We start from the raw sequence: 16,432 nt of genomic DNA on the forward strand, positions 1-16,432 counted from the left end.
TTCGCCACATGCATCCACAGAACTGCCTCCTCCTGCCTACACAGGTAAGCATTTACCCTAGCCTAGCCCCCCCTCCCCACCGGCCAGCATCTCCCAAAGCCGCTGCCATTGCAGCCATGGCAAGGATGGGGGCAGCATGCTGGAGAGAGCAGTGGTAGCAGGAGAGGGCGGCATCCCAAGCCCCGGAATGAGAAACCGGAAGAGCCGCCTCCCTTGCATTCTTCTCGCTCCCCACTGGAAATGCCCAGATTTAGTTTGGATCAGGGGCCCACCAAGGAGCCGCTCAGCTTCATCAAATTCTTGCAATAGGTAAATTGAGCAGTGGCGACGAGAGGCGCCCAAGCCAAGCAGTGCCTGGGCGGGCTGCAGAGCGCAGAGCCAGGAAAAGCCATATGTTTCCTAGAAGGAATTGAAGCATTCAACTTTGCAGCCTGTGAGAACAATGGGAAGGAAAGGATGGGAGATAAGAAAAAATATAAGTGAAGGCTCTGGACTGTGCAAGCAGGGCTGGAGGAAAGTTTACCCGATCCTGGCTGGAGACAAGGTGGGGAGAGGAAGAACTGGCTGCAACCACTCAAAACACCCCCAGGCGCAGCAGGAGCTATGGGAAATCACAGAACCTGGATGTCAAAACTTCCCACCCCACCAGTAGAGAAGCGCTTTTTGGTAGAGAAGTGCTGTCGGCATCGGCAGGCTCTCACTTTTCTCGCCGGTATGCCGCTCTGGAGCATGTCGCTGCTATAAAAAGCTGAGGATCGGCTGGTGTGGGCACCGGGGAGCTGTCCACCAGCAAGACGGACCACTCCATGGCTCTCCCTTAACCACTTCCAGTCCCAGGTATGGCGAGACCCACAATGGGACTCAACACCGTATTGCATGTACATGCTTATGCGCTGCAGTTGGACGTGGTGCCCCCCGCACCTGAGGTTCCTCCTTTTGTGTTGTTTTCATGCCTTCAGGTGAAGAGAAGCAGGCCCTGCATGGCATCTCAGCTCTGCGCTCTGCTCCACCCGAAGGCACAAAAACGGAACGCAAGAGGAGGAACCTGGGCACTTGTGCCCTGCAGTCATGCGTGGTGCCCCCAACCCCTTTTGCATACAATCCAGTGCGCACGTGCAATCCAGTGTCAAATCCCATTGTGGGGTTCGTCTTTTCTGGGGGTGGAGGTGGTCAAGGGGCTCGTCTTGCTGGTGGACGGTTCCCAGGTGCCCACACCAGCCGATCCTCAGCTTTTTACAGGCGGTAGCACAGTCCACAGCAGTGGCATGCTCTGGGGTGGTCGCTCATCAGCTGTGGAGTGTGAAACGTGGCCAGGAGGTGGTGGATCATCAGGGCCATGCTGGGGAGCAAAGTGAGAGCCTGCAGATGCTGACAGGGCTTTTTTATTGGTGGGGTGGGGAGTTTTGCCATCTGGGCTCTATGATTTCCCACGACCCCTGCCGCGTCTGGGGGTGTTTTTTTGGGTTGCAGCTGGTTGCTTCTCCCGTCCTTTTCCCGAGCTAGGATCAGGTGAACTTTCCTCCTTCCCTCCCACCCTGCTTGCACAGTCCAATGCCTCCATCTGCATTTTTTCCTATCTCCCACCCTTCCCTTCCTGTTGTTCTCTCCCCCCCACCCCCCACCCTCACCCACCAGATTTATAAACACAGGCAAGACCTCTGGGCTGCAAAATTCAATTCCTTCTAGGAAACGTATGGTTTTTCCACACCCTAAATCCTCTGGGGATCTATTTTTGGGAGCTTTCTCTTCTCCCCCCCCCCCCCCCATTTTCTCTATGTTGGGAGTCCCAAAAATTTTCGCCACTATTTTGGTGGACATGGCTTGGTAGGGATGTGTCATGTGACTGAGTGTGCATTGAGTGACATCAAGTTGGCCATGCCCACTCATTCACATGTTCCAACTAGCCACGCCCATAGGACCCACCCCTGCCTCACAGGGTTGTTGTGGGCAGAAAGTGGCTGGCCCAAGGTCATCCAGCCAGCTTTCATCCCTAAAGTTGGATTAGAACTCAAATCTCCTGATTTCTTGGCCAGCCTCTTAACCATTAAATTATTTCTAAAATACACTAAACTGGCTCTCAAAAATAATTTAGCAAGTAATGAATATTTAATATTTAGTAAATAATTGAGTAGCTATATCTTTTGTCCCATGTTTGCTATGAACTCATTTCAAATGTTGAAGTATTTACAATCAAAGCAACGTGACCTTTTAATTCAAGTTGTCACATATTTCCATCTTTCAATGAGTGGTTATGTAAATTGCTCCTAATTTGTTCCTCCTCATAGCAGAAAAAAAGGAACCCTGTAGAGATTGAGCTCTGACCTTATTTTTCAGTTTAGTTTATTAATTTTTAGCCTGCTATTTAATACAGGTAGTCTTCACTTTATGACTACAATTAAGCCCAAAATTTATGTTGATAAGTGAAACACTTAAGTGAGTTTTGCCTCACTTTATGACCTTTCTTGCCACAATTGTTACATGTATCACTACATGGTTAAGTGAATCAATAATACAATAGCAGAGTTGGAAGGGACCTTGGAGGTCTTCTAGTCCAACACCCTGACTAGGCAGGAAACCCTATACAGTTCCAGACAAATGGCTATCCAACATCTTCTTAAAGACTTCCAGTGTTGGGGCATTCACAACTTCTGGAGGCAACTTGTTCCACTGATTAATTGTTCTAACTGTCAGGAAGTTTCTCCTTAGTTCTAAGTTGCTTCTCTCCTTGATTAGTTTCCACCCATTGCTTCTTGTTCTATGGTCAGGTGCCTGGCTTATCCATTGACTTTGCTTGTCAAGTCGCAAAAGATGATCACATGACCCTCACTAGGGTCATTACTAGTCATTTGCCAAGCATCTGAATTTTGATCACATGACCATGGGAATGCTGCAATAGTTGTAAGAATGAAAAATGGTCATTGTCACTTTTTTCAGTGCCGCTGTAACTTCGAACAGTCCCTAAATGAATTTTTAGCCAGGGACTGCTTATAAAGTTTTATATTTTTTTCAAATATCTGCCACAAAAAAAAAAAAAAAAAAAAATTCAGCCCAGCTACTTCAATTATGTATAATTCAGATGCGTTCGCTACCTACCTCAAATGTCTCCATTCTTTCCAAAAATGTATCTCCTCCTCTCTACTGTCTCATATAGCAATTTTATAGATTTAACATTCTACATTTTTTCCTTTTGACCATTTACTGTTATCTTTCTGATAGGCCAGGTAGGTTACACAGAATAACTTTGATTTTGAACCACCAGTCTCTTACCTAAATGAAAAACAAGTCACACTACACTATACATCTTTTAGTTCTGAGCCTAAGAAAACAAAACATTAACTTCAACTGCTATAAACTCACTGAGCATGTAGACTGACACGGCTTTAAAAGAAGCAAGACAAATTCAGTTGGATTGGGTTATGATCAGCTGCTATTCTTGACGTCTGTATGAACACATAGGATCACAGATTTATATCTCAATTGTAACTACTAAAAATCTATTCAGCTGACCAGAGTGACTCATAACTGGAGAAATGAATTCTCTAGAAATGTTTTTTCTGGCTGTCATGTTGTTGTAAATACAGAGAGCTATGTTGATATAAAGCTACTGGTGGCAGTTTTGAGATTGACATAAGACCTGTACATTGGGGTGTTGGGAATCTGCTAGATCCAAATCTGCTGGATTCAAAAACCCCTAAATCCCTCTGATGGACTCCAAAACTGTACCTTTGAGTCATACTAAACCTACATATGAAGTAACAAAACTGCATTTCCTCCTGTGTTCTGGATTTCCTTTTCTAGTTTTGGACACAGAAAAATATTAGATATTGTTCTTTTCCTTAAGAAAAAAAGGGAACTTATTTTTATACATACAGCAGTCATTTTTCAGTATGCTTTCAAAGCAATTTAACGTTGCCTTTTGAGAAAGCATCTTTGCGACAACCTGGATGCCCGAGAATCTCCATACATTTAAATATAAGTATCTTTCTTATCTATTTCTTTGACTTTATAGTTTTTCCATGTTCTGCATGTTGCTTCCTCTGAAAGGGATCGGCATAATTAGTAGATAAATAGAGTTAATTTTATTAATTTAACTTTTTAATTTAATTTAATTTTGTTAAAACTAACTAACTTTAACTTAAGAATGTCTACTGTTGACCTCACCCCATCCTAAGAGGTCAGTATGGGAATGCATAAGCGCACCAGCAAAGTCTCTGTCCTACTTTCCCATTTATTTGCACCCATTTCCTGTGCTCTTATTCATATTTATTCTTATTCCTATTATCCTGTACATGAGTGACAAATTAAATAAATAAAACCTAAATTTTGCCTCTAGGATGCATGAGCTTTTTTGAAACTCCCTTGTAATCACGAGTTACATGTAGGAAGACTGCAGCTTCCATACATTCGACCGGCACTACCCTCGCTTTCGTCGAGAAGACCTAACTCCACACCGACGGCGCAAACACAGCTTAAAAATACAAACTCTCTGCCTTCTGCAATAAGGAAAAAGGCAAGAAAAGGACTCCGGGGACTAAGATCCGGCCATCGGCGCACGTGAATTTCTCCTGCAGACTCCGCCTCCTTCTCCCAGCCGCTTTCCAACCTCTTGGCCGTCTCCGGCATTCCCATTGGCTAATCTCTCCACCTTTGAACTCTAACCCGGCTTTCCTCGCCAATCGCGCCCGGTCTTTTATTTTATTGAGTAAACAGCGAGGAGGCGGACAGGGAAAAGAAAAGGGCACGCGGTGAGAGAGAAAGAGAGAGAGAGAGAGCGAAAGAAGAGAGAGAGAGACGCGCCGTGATGTTAGGAGGTGAGTTCGTCGCGTGGATGTCGCGAGCTGGGACACGCTGCCGGGCGAGCTAGAGGCGTTGACTTTTCAGACCGTGGTTTTGCGCCGACGGCGTGGCGTTGGGCCTTACTCGACGAAAGCGGGGGTGGGACCCTTTCTTTTGCGTAGGCAGGGGCGGGGAGGAAGCTTGTCGCAGCCGGCCCCAGGTAAATGGAGGAACCTGACAGTTGAGAGGAGGAGGAGGCGGCGACTAAGGTGAAATGGCGGCGGCAGAACCAATGGCGGCACAATGCCTGTAACCGGGTGAACTCCGGGCTGTCCCACCTGGCAGGTAGGAGGCGCCGCTGACCGTTTTGTGTTGCTCTCCGCCTCTGCTTTCGCTTCCGTGGCTCGAGTTGGAGCTTCTCAGGTTTTGCTCCCCGGCGTGAGGGCCGAGGGGGGCCCAGCACCTGATGCTGCCTGGACTCGCCTTTCTTTCCTCTCCTCAGAGCAGCTGGGCGCCACTTGGGAACGCCGGGTCGAAAAAACGCGTGGAAAAAAGCAGCAGCCTTTGTCTTCCACCCAAGCGGGTGCACTCGAGGCCTCTCCTTAAGTTACCCGCCGTCCCCTCTTTTTCCCGGAGGTGGCGCGGTTTGAAAAAGAGCTTCCGTGGGTTTTTCTTCTCTTCTTCCCACGACCACCCCCTCCTCTTTTTTTAAAAAAATCAAAAAATCGGTTAATCCAGGTACATATGTCTTTGTGTTATAATAAATTGGCGTTGAGCGTTCTTGAAGGAAATTTGGGATGGGGGGGGGGTATGAATTTTTTTCCAATAATATCTGTCAGTTACACTAGTCGTTGATCTCGCCCATCTGGGTGAATTGGGGTGGATAACGCAACAGTTACCGCCGTTTTGTTTCAAGTTCGAGGCAGTATTGTTAACTCCTCTCAGGAGGAGTAAATAGCCTTGCTAAGAGTTTTGAAAAGCTGCATCAGGACCTATCGTGTTTGCCATGTTAAATTAATCTTTTGTAGAGGATTGAGAAGAGGGACGTTTGACGCCGAATTTAGAGATATCCTTTTATTCAGGGTGATCAGCTGATTTTTTTGAGATTCTCTTCCTGCAATGTCTGGGCCAGAACGTAGGAAAATTCTACATTTATCCCTCTTTCTTTCTTTTCCTTTTTTCCCCCAGTTTCCTCCCCTGGTTGTTCTTTGATGCCCCTCTCAGAAACTACCCTCTGTAGTTTCTGAGAAATAAGAATGCCTCAATATAACATGTGGGACTACAGACTACAGAAATTTTATTAAGGCAGTCCCCAACCAACTATATCTAGATAGCTTTGAAACAGATGTAAGGATATCTATTAAATTCATTTTAGACCTATGCCACCCCATATCTGTGTTGCTTTTTAAAAAAAAATCTGTCTAGGTCAAGACATTGCTGCAAGTATTCCCCCCCCCCAACTGCATTTCTTAAACTAACTTTTCTCTATCCTCTATCTCTCTCTCAAGTTGCCACTGAACAAAATATGCCTATCAGTGTAACCGTTTTGTTGTTTCTGATTTCTAGTTGCCTTCTGTCTGTTTGGAAAATTGGAAACAAGATTTTAACACAGTGGAAATAGCAGTCTTTTGTAGAATTTTTTAAAAAAATGCTTTTGAAATGCTTTATGTAAATATATATTGAATTAATGCTTCTGTGTTTTAAAAATGTGGGAAATCCTAGGAGATTGAACTTGATTGTGATGTTTTTAATATATAAATCAAGCTTCAGGTAATGTAAACACTTATATTCTCAATTTGATTTGTAAGGAAAGTTCCATAAATGCTCTGTGATGGTTGTATTTTGTTATAGATAAGCATATTTTTAAGTTGAATTCAGTTGATTTTTGAGCAATGTAGGAAGAATACCTTTAGGGAAATTTTATTAATGTAATGCAGTGCACAGTATTGTTGTCTTATCTGCAATTACTTTGGGCCTCAATAGTGTAGGATTTCCTGCCTCAGTGGTGTAGGGTTCCCTGCCTAAGTAGGGGGTTGGACTACAAGACCTCCAAGGTCCCTTCCAACTTTGTTGTGACATTATTAATCTGTACACTATGAGATACAGACCACCACAACCAGATTACACTTTGCTCTAAGACAGGAATATATACATATACTATAACTGAATGCAATGCTTTGTTTTTTCACTACAAAGCCCAAAAATTTAGTCAAATCAGTGGCTTAGGAAAGCAGATACAGAATTGCAAAACAAGATACTGCAAAGTATGTGCTTAGCACAAGTATTTGTTCAAGATAAAAACTGGATCTGCTACAGAGATTTGCAGAGAAATAAATGTATGTGATAGTCCTATTAAATGATGGAGAGAGACAAAAAATTGCAATTGGTTAACATCTAATAATATGAATGCATTCCTTGTATGATTAGATCCTTCCCAAACAAGCAAGTATTTAATATATAGTGAAAATGTTTACAAAATGGAAAAGTCATTAGTAATCCAAAGGGATATAATCAGTGTCAAGCAAGTATGCTTCTGTTCATTCCTACATTTCTATTCTCTGGAATAGGTTTTGAGAAAAAGAGAAGTAAATGTACACCGAATGAAGGCAAATGTACACCATTCAATAAAATCCAAAATTCTAATCAGTTGTAATATTGCTCAGTTATTGGAGTGCTAAATGAATAATTGCAGATGTAGCATCATAATCAGAAACAGCCATTTTGATGATCACTTAAATAGAAAATTAGGATGGCATCTTTTTTAGTTCTCTATTGTATTAACTGAGAAGAAAAGGGACGTGATGTGTACCATAATGACAACTTCTAATACTATACTTATAGCACAAAATTATTTATTTAAGATGGGTATGAAACATTGTGCTGCCATCTTTTGCTGTAATGAAAAGAACAATTCTTGTTTTAGATTAGTCTTAACAGATGTTCCTCTGGTTTATCCTATTTTGGATTTTTGAACAGAGAGACTCAAACTACTAAAAGGTTAAAGACTTATTTTGGCTTTTTAATATGAAAGAGAATTCAAACACATTTTTCTCTATCCTCTAGTTTTAATAGCTAAACTGCAAAGACTAATACTGCTTTCTAGCATAATCCAAATATGGTTTTCTGCAATTAATTAGGAGAAGAATTTAATTTAATTTAAAAACTTCCCTAAGCCATAAAATAAATGTTTGACTGAAAATTGAAAGTGCTATAACTTCTTTATTTTACAATGAAATTTAACATCAGCATCTAAGAGCAGTGATGAATATTCAAGGTGGAAAAAAATGAGCAAGCTGACTGTATCCAGATTCTATCAAACAACTCTTTATTTAAAATATCTTTTGAAGTTGCCAGTACCCTTAACACTGAAGGATATGTCCACAGGGTATACTAAAAGTTAGTTTTCCACATGTATGTGTTCTTGCTTTATTTATGCAAGACCTCTTTATAGGGCAAAAACTTGAAAAAGAATATAAGATTCATTTTGATCAAATTATCAGAAGAAAATTATTAGTGTTCACAGGTAATCTCTTAAACAGTTTTATCACATCTAGAACAGCCATTTTTTAATGTGAGCATTTGTTATAGCCTTTTCAGGGCTGCATAATAGAGGGCAAGTTATCTTTATATCGGTGCAATCTTCTAGTATTATTCACATGGTATAACTATTTTTAATTAAATACTGAACAATTCAAATGTTTAACATTTTGTTTAGCAGAACAAAACTGGAGAAAAAACTACATTTTTGAGCACTGTGTTGAACAGTGGCAACATTGTAACAAATATAAAGTAGATACAATTTGGAAAACAGTTTTGCCCCTCGATTTGCATAAAACAGTGAGGCACCATAGCTATTATCTTTCTCTTTGTAAACATAGACACATAAAAAAAAAGACATGCTCTCTTTCCAGGTTTTGAACACAATTGCAGGGAAGAAGCCTTGTCTTGCTTTGTGATATTTCTGTGGGTTATTTTTGGAACAGTGATCTGCAAAAGATTGGCTGGGAGATGGGGAATGAAATGTGCAATTCCAAATGTCTGTCAAACATCATGTTGGAATGTTTTTTTTTCAGCACTGTTGAGTGCTTTTTCCTAGTATCTTTGTCCATTCAGCAGACTGGAAGAAACTGATAGTTCATCCTTGCAATCTACCATATAAGGCTGCAAAGAAATTTTGAGAATTGCAGTATAAGTTGCAAGATGTACAGCACACTGGCTGTATATTGTTAATATCTACCTCGATGGATGACAAGTGATATTTAACTGTTGCTCCGTTTCTGCTTGTAATAGTAAGAAATGTGATTAAATTATTCTTAATCTAAGATAGTTAAGACTTGAAGAAGTGAAGAAAAAGTATTGGGACACTTTCTTCATCTAGAATGAACTCATCCAATGTAAATATTACAAGAAGAAATGCTTTTAATTCCTAATTATTGGGATATGAGAGAGAAGGGTAGAAGCCAGGAGGAAGTGCTTGTTTGTCTAGCCCCACATTATAGAACAGTTTCCCCATGGAAATTAGACTTTATACGTACTTTATATTGTTATTTACCTTTGTTTTTTATTTTCCATTATCATCATCATGGTCAAATTGTTAAAATACTAAGATTTTTTAGATCAACTGATTGAGATTATTAGTTTTTTTTAAAATAAACTGTATAAACAAACACACACACTTCATAAGCTGTCTTGGTCTTAGATTGTTCTGATGCTGGAAAAATTTCAGTCAGAGTTAAAGGGAGAGTATTTTTGTAGGGGGGAAAACACAAATGCCAACAGATTTAGCAAATTTAAATAGTTTAAAAAATCAGTGTTAGGATTGATCATCCTTCAATTAAAAAAAATACAGAAATCCCCTAAATTCTTCTAAAGATGTTACTTAGCCTGGTAGAGAAACGTTTGGAAACCAACCCACAGGCTCGGAGAACAAATCTCTAAATATTACTCTAATAACTACAAATGTTAAGATCTATTAAGATCTGGACTTGACAAATCTTTTGACATCAGTACTATCTAAAAGTATTTAGAAATTGAAGACATTATGCTAGGATTAATCCTTTTCTCTATTATATTTGAGGTTTTCTATTTTTACTTGAGAAAAGGCAATATTAAAATAAATGAATTTGCAATGGATTTGTTTATATTTTAAAATAGCTGGAATATTTTATTTATACCCACTTTTATTATTTTTATAAACTAAGCTTTCATGACTAAGGCTGGATTAGTTTCCTGGCTTCTAATCTGGTGCCTGAACCACTGGACTAAACTAACTTTCTTAGGTGCCATACAAAAATAGGCCAAAGAGAAACATCAGTGAGACTTCTATATTCAGAAATCAAGAAAAGATAATATTGCAATTGTTGGTCTTTCATGGCCATGGTCAGTTGCTTCCTCCCCCCCTCTATTCAGTGAAATGTCTAATTAGACAAATAGTAACTATGTGTTCAAAATGCAAGGAAGTGCTTTAACAAATATCTGAAAAGTAGATGAATTTCAATTTTTTCTCACTTCATTTGACACAGTAAATTATAAAGCTGATATTTGTATATTGAAATTCATAATTGTCCAGCTCATGGTTGTCCCAAAGGTATTTTTTTCCAAAAGGCAACCGGACTTCGATTTTTTATTTTTTGTTGAAAACATTTCAGTTCTCAACCAAGAAACTTCTTCAGTATTAACTCAGAACTCAGTTCTAACAAACTGAAGAAGCTTTCTGGATGAGAAATGTTTTCAAAAAAACCTCCCAAGAAAATCCAGTTGCCTTTTGGAAAAAAGCACTTTTGGGACAATGCTGATATTTGTTACAGATACAAAAGAAGAATTTTGGGTTTTCTAACTTTACCTCATTTATTGTAGAAGCTATTGGTAAATTTATTTGACTCCTGTATTATAGATAAATCAGTTATCTGCTCCTTTTTTCTGATGGTACATTTTTCAAGATTTTGTCTTTGCTTCCACAAATTATTTGTTAAGTTAATTCAAAACTAAAGTACTTCTTTTGCAGCAGTTTCCAGAATGCCAATAAAAGGGGGCTAAACTGATCTCTACTGGGAGGCTGTTCCACATGTGGGATTTGTAGCAATTCCTCATTAGATGTTCTATTCAGCCTAGCCAATACTGGTTGGAGTTGGTGATTTTGTAGGAATCCCCGTGCCACGGCACAAAGAACATTATAGGTGAAAATCAGTATCTTAAAGTGTATCCAAAGATCAATCGGTAACCAGTGCAGTCTTTGCAAAAATAATGTATTCTGACAAAACTAGGGGCCAGAAAGAATTCAGGCAACTGCATTTTTGATCAAATGTAGCTTCTCAGTAATTTTCAAGGGCAGCCCTAAATGGAATATATAATAGTAATGTCGCTGGGTAATGAGACTGAATTATTGCAGGCAGATTCTCTTGACGCATATACCATGGGTCAGGTGCAGTAGCTGAAGCTGTCATAGATCTCTCTGGCCATAGCTTTCATCTTCTATTCAAGAAGGTGGTGTGAATCCAGAAAGACTCTCAAACATGCTCTTTGATAGGTAGAGATTGCACACCAATGATCATTGTATTGGCAGCAACTCTTGAGTTCTGTTCTCTCCCATTCAGGCCATGACAGTGTTTAGATCAGATATATCCAACCTGTGGGCTGCATGCAGCATTAGACAGTAATGCGGCCCCCACAGAGTAATAAAAATATTTTTTAAAATTAACTAAATTATATATATATGTATGTATGTATGTATGTATGTATGTGTGCGCGCGTGTGTGTGTGATTAGGGGACGGGAGGGGAGGCTAAAACATATGAAGAACGGTTGCATGAAATGGGTATGTCTAATGAAAAGTGGAACTGGGGTGACATGATTGCAGTATTCCAATATCTTGGGCTCCCACAGTATCAAGCTATTCTCCAAAGCACCTAAGGAGGACAAGAAGCAATGGGTGGAAACTAATCAAGGACTGAAGCAGCCTAGAATTAAGGAGAAATTTCCTGACAGTTAGAACAATTAATCAGTGGAATAACTTGCCTCCAGAAGTTGTGAATTCTCCAACACTGGAAGTTTTTAAGAAGATGTTGGATAACCATTTGTCTGAAGAGGTGTAAGGTTTCCTACCTAGGCAGGCAGTTGGACTAGAAGACCTCCAAGGCCCCTTCCACTTCTATTATTCTGTATTCTATATTTTATAGAAGTATTCCAACAGATGCTAAAAACAGGAAAGATAGGCCTGATTCATAGTACTCCTCATGTCAAGAGCTACAGGCCAACCTCTGTTTCCCCACAATAAGTGATTTAACTTTCCACCCTGAGCATAGAGTAAAACTATTAGAAAACAACCTACAAGGAGTTCCACTTTGCTCAATGAATTCCTGCCCAATAATATCAAAAACTATTGAAGAGGCCCAGGAAGACACTACTCCTGTAATTGATTGAGAAAAAAAATACATATATAAAAAAATCTGCTGTTAAATTAGCTTTCCTGATTTAAAATTCAGCTTTATAATGTAGAATATATTCTGTTTAGATTGTTAATTTACTTCCCCTTGGGGGTTTGTAAGATAAAAACATTAATTGAAAACATTGATTGTATTTAAAGATAGTTGCATGCATCTAAATATGCTTGTAATCAACTCCTTTGAGCCTTTATTCCTTTAAAATCAAGTTTTAGTTTTAAATTAACATTTCATATAACTAGTCTAAATCTTGGTCAAAGAAGAAATCGCAATGATAATCTTTTGCAGTTGAATTTTTTTATTTTGTTTTTTAAAAATGTTTAAAGTCTTTTAACAAGAGTTTTCTTCTGTTAAATGAACAGGAGCTTGGCAGTGATGTGATTACCATACACACCATACACGCAGATATAATGGTGTCAGAATGCAGTTCAGAAAACATATATGCAGAGATCGCAGAAATTAGTACAGTAAGTTGATGATTATTAATCTGCAGAGAATTAATAATTTATTCATTACTACATTTTACAAAATAATTTATTTGGGGAAAAGATAGATCATAGAGAAAATTATAAGAAATGAGAATATAAATTATTTAGTAGCTGTTATTTCAAAATTGCCTTCTTAAAGAGACATTTTGTGATTTTGAAAAGTTTATTGTAATAACAGTTGTCTATATATGTTTATTATTTTGAAATTTTATATGCCATATGTCCATATTAAATTGTGTATAATTTATTATAAAAATGTGGATTGATCACTTTGAATATTTATTTAAAAAATAAATTTATATTTTAATCTGAAATACAAAGGACTGTAAGACAAACAAAATAATTTTTGTAATAATTTTATTTATTCATTTATAACATTTCTATACCATTCATTTCACCTAAATGACTCTGTGAAATTTACAATATTGTAAACCACCCAGAATACTAACAAGAATTAATATTTTTTCCTATGTGTACTTCCTTAACATTGACTAAGTCAGATACCTGCCTTAAGAGATAGGCTTTTGCAAAGATGTTAAACAGTTTTAAATCAAATGATTTAAAATATTTATATTAGGATAGCAGAATTTTAATTCTTGTATCATTAAGATTCAAAATGTTTGAATATCATTATAGTGACTGAATTGGCAGGGAAAGCCACTAAAGTTCAAGGGAAGAGTCAAGGTTACTATAGTGCCAGATGTAACTTAAAATCACAATATGCAAGTATGTGAAGTTAATATCCTTACGGAAATTATTCTATCTCTGAAAAGAAGTACTTCGAGCCCGTCCAGAGTTTTGGAATGCCCAAAGCACAGTGTAGCAGCCTCCTCTATGCCCCCTGCCTCCCCCCTGGGCTTTACAATCACAGCACAATCTCCCCCTCCCCCCCCCCTTGCAAGTGAAAATCGTCCTGCATCAGCAATTTAGGGAACCTGCCTTTAACAACCTGCCTTTTCTCGAGCCTGAGCCTTCCGGGTCCAGGTGGTTGAGGACATTCTCCATGTGACAGGCAGGAGTTCTCTAGGTCAGGCGGGAGTTCCTTTTTAGCTGCAGCTCAAGACGCCAGTGGGAACTGCATGTGGATCATCCCTCAAGAAAAACAGATGCGCGGAGCGGGGTTTCTGAAGGACAAAAATGGCTGTATTCAGGGTATAAGACACACCAACATTTTCACCCTCTTTTAATGGGGAAAAAGGTGCATCTCTGAAAAATACGGTAGTTTTATTCATTCATAGTTTTTTAGCACGCATGCTGCCCAGTAACTGTGTATGAGTTGAGTGGCCATGTAAATTTGTTTAATAAATAATTGAGGACCATCTTTGTACAAAAAATAGTTATACACTGGAGACAAATTCCTTGTGCATCCAATTACACTTGGCCAATAAATAATATTCCTATTCCTAAAAATAGGAACAGTGTGATTAAGAATTTACAGCATGTTTGCTTTGGATTTTATCCTCATTTTTAAAAATGAAAAAGTAAAATTCGTATGTGGGTACTTCATAAAGATTGAATAGAATTAAAGAATAGAAAGTTTGTAGTTGTTTATATAAAATGAATGTTGCATTTGATAGCAATTAATATGCCTATAGGAAAATGTTTGTATCATTTGTATATTAATCATTGATACGAGATCAGATTGAGCTCTGAAGGTGCATGTTTTCACTGTATTTGCTCTCTTAAGCATGAATCCCTTCCACATTTTTCCTATGCCAGACCTTGACTTAGGTTTTTTTGCCATTTAAATATTATTAGCCCTGCACACTATTTTGTTGTTGTTGTTGTTTTGCCCCTGAATTCAATTAGTACTAGAGGTTAAATGGAATTTGCATTCTGAAGAGTAAAGATTGCCTGGAAGATGAAGAATAATACAGTACTGTCACAAGTTCTTATTATCCTCCAATTTCATGGAAATTTTTACTGGTGATACATATTCATTTATATTCTACTTTTACCATTCAGTTAAATTCTCATTGTCTGAATATTGTCACTTAGTATTTAAATATTCATTCTTTATAGATTTATTAGATTTTTTTAAATAGCAGAAAATGAAAGATTCTCTCTTTTCAAGGGGTATTTAGAACAAAATAATTCTTGCAATGTTGCAAAGTGGCAGAAAGGAATAGAAACAGAAATCATAGCAAAATTAAGTAAGGCTTGCCATTATGTTTCTTCTCATAACTACCCTCTTTTAAACAACCAAAAAAATAATGTTGCTTTCAAAGTTATAAAAATGGATATGCTTCTGTAACCTATCTATTATGTTCTCTATTACAGGTAGTTCTCAACTTACGACTGCAATTGAACCCAAAATTTCTCTTGCTAAACGAGTCATTTGTTAAGTGAGTTTGCTCCATTTTATGATCTTTTTTTGCCACAGTTGTTAAGTGAATCACTGTACTTGTTAAATTAGTAATATGGTTGTTAAATCTGGCTTCTCCATTGACTTTGATTGTCAAAAGGTTACAAAAGGTAGTCACATGACCTTGGGACACTGCAACTGTCATAAATATGAGTCAGTTGCCAAGCATCTGAATTTTGATCACATAATCATGGGGATGCTGCAAGGGTCATAAGTGTGGGGAAACGGCCATAAGTTCCTTTTTTCAGTGCTATTGTAACTTCAAACGGTCATTAAATGAACTTTTGTAAGTTGAGGTCTACCTGTATATACAACACATATAAACAGGTATCGAAATTATTTTGTTACTACTTGGAATTTTTTCAATGTTTTTCAGAGTCGTGTGCAAAATATGTAGCAAAAAAATGACTAGTTCATTCAATTGAATATGGCCTCTAAATTATAAACAAAATCCATTAAGTCTGGAAAGTCAATGTAGCATAGGTGAATGAGCAGTACTGTAGTCATTGGTTTAAACCTCATCCTGATCAACTAGCTCACTAAGGCTGCAATTCTGTTGGTCATTGGAGAGGAGCCTATGCGTAATACTTTTGAATCTTTTTCTATAAGAAGAGAGGCAGATAAGACCTTTGTGGGGTAGAATAGACTTTCGACAGCCTGGAAATATTTGTGTCAAGATTAAAGTTAGAGGGATTTCCTAGATGTTCTACATAATATATTCCGTGTATCTTGAATGCTCCTGGACATTGGACCTAATAATGTAGTTCTTGTTTCCCCATTACTACTAATCAAAAAGAAAGAGTTCAGTGCATAGAAAGAATAAGAAGGCATTCAGTGATACCTCTCTTTTACTTCTACTCAGCAGAATTTAGTTTCCTAAGAGACAACTATGAATGTCAAATTATAAGATTACAGATAGTAATTTAAGAAAAAAATTCTAGATGTCAATCCCTTGAATTTGCTTGGATGTACTTTTATTTTGTACATAAAATGCAGATCAATTCTGTATTTTGTAAATGTTATTTTTAGAGATTTTATCAGATGCTCTTTACTGAAATAAAAAAGAATATTTTTTAAAATACGAAATAAACAAGAATGATCTTGTTTAATTTCAAATTAATGTGAAATTCATATTTTTCTTGTCATAGGAAATGTCCAGAAATGCTTAGAATGCTAATATAAGAAAAGTTAAAATTTGTCCTTCTCCCCAAGATGGCTGCTGAATGGTGGGAATTTTTCCTTTTCCTGCTGATGATCTGCTGATTTTGCTGCCAAAGCTGGTTCTCTGGCAGTGCTGCTTCCTGAATTTAAGTAGGAGCACTTAGGAATGACCCAAAACAACTTTTGAATGGCCATGGACCCACC

General features: G+C 38.1%; 1 protein-coding gene across 3 annotated transcripts in view; it reads left to right on the forward strand.

Annotated features, from left to right (window-relative positions):
- Positions 1-4,692: 4,692 nt before the first annotated feature.
- DICER1 (dicer 1, ribonuclease III) overlaps positions 4,693-16,432 on the forward strand; it is a 57,614-nt gene continuing 45,874 nt past the window's right edge. For 2 of the 3 annotated variants that reach the window (XM_081939250.1, XM_081939252.1), the window contains exons 1-3: positions 4,693-4,811; positions 12,577-12,681; positions 14,983-15,047. The gene's annotated coding sequence lies outside the window, so the exon portion shown is untranslated. Of the gene's footprint in view, positions 4,812-4,977; positions 5,122-12,576; positions 12,682-14,982; positions 15,048-16,432 lie in introns of those variants that run through there. The other variant, XM_081939251.1, reaches the window with a different exon arrangement.

Source organism: Natrix helvetica, assembly GCF_964273705.1.
Source record: "Natrix helvetica genome assembly, chromosome: 1".
NCBI classification, from domain to species: domain Eukaryota; kingdom Metazoa; phylum Chordata; class Lepidosauria; order Squamata; family Natricidae; genus Natrix; species Natrix helvetica.